Here is a 6,000-nt window from a genome sequence, read left to right as displayed (position 1 = left end):
AAAACATAGTTCATTTTTTTAAAAGGAAACAAACAGAGCCGCAATGCCTGCTTCCAGACTTAGCCCCAGTCATTGCTCTTCAGCTGTAAGCTACAAGCACAATTGCAATTGGCTATCCACATTATCTAGAGCAGTTCTGGGGAAGCTGTGTTCCTCCAGGTGTTGTTGGACTCCCAACTCCTATCAGCCCCAGCAAGCATAGCCAATGGCCAGAGATGATGGGAATTGGAGTTCAGCAACAGCTGGAGGACCACATCTTCCCTATAGTATCTATAGTATCATGCCTCTTTTGTGTGTACATCCTACTATCTTCTGTCCATACCAGTGGGTTTGACATAGATGCTTTGATTGGTAACTCTTTGAAGCTCAGCACACATTCACTATAACTGTTCTGCTGGGTACCATTTTATGACCCCTTTTCATTTTTTAAAATAAATTGTTTAATCATTGGTTAAACAGTTTTCCAGCTACTCCCCCCCCTTAATTGTGATAATATTCCTTTCAGCCCACACAGGGGCTAAATATGTGATTGGCATCAGGTCTGCTTTAGCTCTGAGAATCTGGTGGTGATGGTGGGAACTGCTGAAGTAACAAGGAAGAAAGAATGAGAAAGGGGAGAAGAAAGGAGAAAAAGTGGAGGGAAGTAGAAGGGAAAATGGGAGGTGGAAGAAAGGGACAAATTTGCAAAAGGCTAGATAAAAAGACACAATGGCAAATATGGGTGGGGAATGGGAAATAGGGGGATCCCAGGAAAGGGAGAGCACTTACATCCCCTGATCTTATTTTTTGCTTTCTCTGCAGTAATGTTTTCACCTTGTGCTGTCAGCGAGTCATTACTCACAGCCTGGCCACCGATTGGCTGGCTAAAAATGCCTCTCTAATCTCTGGGCTGATCTTTACCCCCCTCCTCCCCATCTGCTGTGACCTTCCTTCCAATGTGTACAGGCAGAGAAAGAAAGAAAGAAAGGGAAGAATCCAATATAGTTCCTTTGCCAGGCAAACTGGCATCCTAAACTGAAAGTGAGCCAGGCAGGGCAGACTGCTATCAACCTGACGGGCATTGGGACCTCACTTATCTGGCAGCATCTGATGGTCTCTACAACCACTCCAGAAAGGTAGGCCATGAGGGATTCTCCCGTCCCTTAAGAGCATCTTTATTGTGTCATCTGGGGGGTTGTACTCACATTACAGCAGGCTGTTCCATCAGCCAGGTGGTCCACGGCATCAGACTACATTTGTTGGGATGGAGCCAGCCTTGGCAGGGTTGTACGTCGCTTTTAGTATGCCGGCAGCCAATCTGCTAGGCTGATCTAAAGGTGCGGGTGTTAGGCCTATAATGTTCCCATGAGACAAGCTGGCATCAGGTGACTGTTGAGAACCGTAGAACAGCATAAGGTCCTGTTTCTAATTGCTGTGCTGCCGTCATTCCATTCATGCTCACAAAAGACACAGACACTCATGAGGCATTCTCACAGGGGGTAGCACCACATCGTGTAAGGATCCACCTTTGGTTATGGCAGGGTTTTTGTTTTGGGTGGTTTCCACCTCCCAACAGTTCAAATTACCCGCAGTAGCTCTTATTTCATCACTTCAGTTCAATAGCTCCCTCCCAGCATAAGCAAAGCCCAGAGGATTCATTAGATGCTATCCAGGTAGACAGCGAAGCATCACTTATTATACAAAAGCTGGTGGCTAGGAATGAAGTTGATGGATGTGTTGTATCTGAGAGGTGCTGGGTAGTCTCTAGCTGAGTTCTTATACACAGTTGTTATAGATGTGTCATGTCATATTTCTTGTGTATGCTGCAACATGGGCATTAATGGCGCTATACAAATAAAACTGAAACCCAGAATATATTCAACACATGATATAGAAACATGGTGTGACTGTGATCTGGAAGCTCTATCAGTGTAAAACACAGACACCAAACAACATTTAGCGTACCATCTTGGTTGCAGCTGTGATTTGCTGTCCCTGACGGGAACATAAACACAAAGCTGGCACCATCTTAAGATCAGCTGTTCTGTCTCTGATAAGCGCTGATCCATAAGCTCTACAGAATCTATCTGGGTCTCCTTGGTTTTAGCTTTATACCTTTTTACACTGCCAGCTGTTTCTAAGGCAGCCATGCAGAAGAGGAAACAGATTAGTGGGAAATGATTAGCCTAGTAGGGTGTTTTCCAGGTCTCCACTAGCATAGTCTTCCAAGGAAGACTGCGCAGTTATCCATTGGCACAGTCTTTTCTGTCTCTGCTCCAATGTAATGAAAAGCTCCTCCCACCTGAACATCAACAATGGGAAAAGGCATAAAGAAACACCACTACTTCAGTCCTGCATGACACGAACAACAGCAACAGAGCAAATTTATGCAGGTCTACTCAGGAAAGTGTGTACTGTATAGGATTGCAGCCTAAGAGACTGATAAGCTCAAATTTGAGAATGGAAAATTATATCTGCACTTGGCTGGAGTAGTTCAGAGATGGGGGCGGAATCACATTTTAATATTAATAAAGTTATAAACAAAAGGCTCATGTGTTGTCTGGAAATATGCCAGGGAGCCACATTTGGACTTGGCTTTCTGATGCAAAGTACAGAAGGTTACTATGCTGTAGCAGCTGTAGCATTTGAGGTGGCCTTGAATGAAAACTAACTTTGTCAATGTAGATTCATCTTACCATTACTTAGGGAGTAGTTTAGTGACTCTCTTAAAACAGTTCAGTTTTCTGAGTATCAAGAGATGCCCATACTCGCTGCTAGAAGACACTACTTTTCCAGACAAAGCAAAGTTTTTGATAGCGATGCCTTCCGTTCCTTTCATTCCATCTTGTTCCTGCTAAGAAACTCTTCAAAATGTTAATCTCTTTAGTGGTATATGTACACCCAGTGCAGCTCCCTGAATTATTAATTGTCAGTGCAATCCCTTGCATGTCTACTCAGAAGTAAACCTCAGTGACGCTTACTCCTGGGTAAATGTATAAAGGATTGGCGCCTTAGATACCCAGGACCTCAACCATTCCTGGATGCAGTGCCAGGCTATTTTGTGCCCTTGCATGCACATACCTCCCAAAATTGCTAACTTCAATTTTCAAAAAGAGATGTCTTGTAGAAAAAGCAACAAGCACAAAACTTGAAACTGCTAAATTTATTTTAAATTGCAAGAATAAGTAATACAAAAATATTTTATTATTTTTCTCAAATACAAAGGAAAATGTTTTAGCACATAAATCATTTTGAGTAATTTTGTGAACTGTGATGTTAAAATTTAAGTTCCTTAAAAGTTTCAATTTCAGGCATATCAAAACCTCACTTTGCATGCCTTTTCGTTTACCAGTTGCTTCAGGCTGATGCTTAGGCATGTTCAACTGATATAGTTGGTAAGCCAACTAGTCTATTTTGCACCATTGTTCAGTGTATGTCAGTTTTTATAAGTTTGAGCTTTGAGAAACTGTGTTCACCACTTGCCACTGACACTGGAAATGTGAGAAGGATCCCTAGAGCAACAGAAGCATTAGGCACATTACCCAACAGTTTTTGTTGTGGTGGTATGGATTTTGGATTCTTTGAGTTATAAGTTCACACTCACAGACTTTCAGCATCAATATCGTTGTTTCCATTGTGCATCAATGATTTTTTGAAATTCTTGCAGGCCTTAAATGTTATGTACTGAAGTTCTCACCCTGGGCCAGCAGGGGGATAGTGTAGATAGTTATGCAAATAAGGGATTGAAAGTGATGTTCAGTGATTGGATAGTTTTAGAAAATTGTTACAGTTACGTTGTACTGGAGCTCTATATAAGCAGGCTGACTGAACCCTTCAGTTCAGTTCTGTTCTGGCCTGTGAATAAACAAGAGCTGTTTGAAGAATCGCTGTGTCGTCTGATATGTTCACCCACAACTTAACATTAAGTATGTCTTCAATATATATTTTTTGTTGATACTGTATATATCATAGCCAAATTGGGAATTCCATTGTCGTAGCTGTCGGAATCTCTCTTCAACAGCTTGTGTGGCCATGTCTAAGACAACTTAGTAGAAACCTACTTTGAATTTCTGCTTTGCATCTTGTGGTGCCTCTTCTTGGGCCTCATACTCAAACTGCTGTTTCTTTCTCCTTTTTCTAACTTGTTCTGTCTCAAAGTTCGGTAGTATTTCCAGCTGCTTTGCAATATCTTATAAGGTAGAACAAAAACTAATCTATATGAAATTGTGCCCCTCAAAGGTCAATACTGTGCCCCTCTTGATATCTGCACCCTAGGTGACTGTGTAATTGGCCCAATGACAGCACTAGCCCTGCCTGGGCCCAGTGTCATCTAGGGCCCCTGCTGGCATTCCAGAGAAACTCAGGCTGCTTCTTGTCCTTTTTGCATCCAACCCATGTGTATTTGTTAGGATAATGTTGTTCAGGGCCTTGTGTCTCTAACCCAATCTGCTTCCTCCTGGTTTGAACAATGAAATTAAAAAATTCTGGGAATTGGTAATTTTCGTACCTGTTTAGCTGAGCCCACTAACAGTTTTATAAAGTTTTGTAAGTGATATTATAATGCAACATTTTATTTTCAAGCAGTATGTCTTTTTCTGCTGCCTTGATTCCATACAAATAAATATAAGTTCTGAATTGGGGAAAATATGTGTTTTCATTATTATGATTCTGCTTTTGCTTAAAACTTCACAATGCTACCGTCTAAGCTCCATCAGACTGTGAGAAATGGACATTTATGGACTTAAGTGTTGTAGGGGCAAATAGGCTTTCAGTCAGCTCATAAGGCAGCTTACCTGAGTGCAACTGCTTGAGGTGTCCTCAGGCCAAGAATATGTGGGAGTGAGGGTTACCTTTTGTAATTGAGATGCTAACACAAAAGCTGATGAACCTAGCTCATTTTTTGTGTCATTTTGGTCAAACACAGGAGAAGCATTACTGTGGGCAGATAACTCCATTATGACATTTATTTACATTCATTCATTAAGAATATTTCTAAACCACTTTTCAGCTCTAAACAAGGCAGTTTAAACACACAGAGGAAAAAATAAAATTATTAAACATGTTTTAGCAAAGATCAGATACATAAAGAGCAGAGAAATTAAATAATGTATTCAAACTGAACACAATTAAAAGCCTCATGAAAGACGGTAGAAACATTTTACTGCCAACTTAAAAACCACCAGGGATTTCCTTTGGGACTGGGGTGCTGATAGAGAGGAGACCCTATCTCAAGTTCCAGTCAACTGCACCACTTGCTTTAGATCAAGGATGGGATGGATACCTGTTGCTCTCTAGATTTTGTTGGATTCCAACTCTCATCCACCCCAGCCATCAGGGCCAATGGTCAGAGGTGATGGGAACTATAGGGCAACATATGGACAGCCATAGGTTCCCCATCCCTGATTTAGATGGAGAAGGATCTATAAATATATAAGGATATATCTGCAGAAGCGACACATACTGGGGGTTCCAATTAGGTATTTGTGTATCTGTATCACTTCAGATTTTGAGGAGTTAGTACAAGTTCAGTTCATAATAAACTCCAAGAGTAGTTTATAAAACAGGACCTGGCTAGATGGGCTTAATTGGAAACTGGAGAAAACATGCTATTTGGGTTTTAATTTGAACCCAGCTTGCCATTAAGCAGTTTTAGGCAAAGGATGGAGAGGTTCCCAATCTGTTTCTAAGGGTTCAGGAAATATCAGCAGGCTTTACTCTCTGTCACCTCCGTTGGCAGGGAGATTAACAGTCTTGGCCAGGGTTCACGTGAGCAACTGGTGTAAACTGATATCCCCAACTGGAGTTCAGCACTGCGTCAGCCTCATACTCATGAGCATCTCTTGTCTAGATTCCCCTGCCTCTCTTGAACACGGATTCTTATTTGGCCTAGGCTCTAACAGGGCACTCAGCTGTTCGCCATTGTTAAGCTCCAGGCAGCAGCCTTTATCACAGCCCCACCCTGGGGGAATTACTTCCAGATATAATATCCCCAGGCTGTGGCTCTAAGCCTGTCACCTGCTA

The sequence above is a fragment of the Podarcis erhardii genome (genome assembly GCF_964252035.2).
Source record: "Podarcis erhardii genome assembly, chromosome: 6".
NCBI classification, from domain to species: Eukaryota; Metazoa; Chordata; class Lepidosauria; order Squamata; family Lacertidae; genus Podarcis; species Podarcis erhardii.
The sequence above is the reverse complement of the archived record's forward strand: the minus strand, read 5'-3'. Positions refer to the sequence as shown.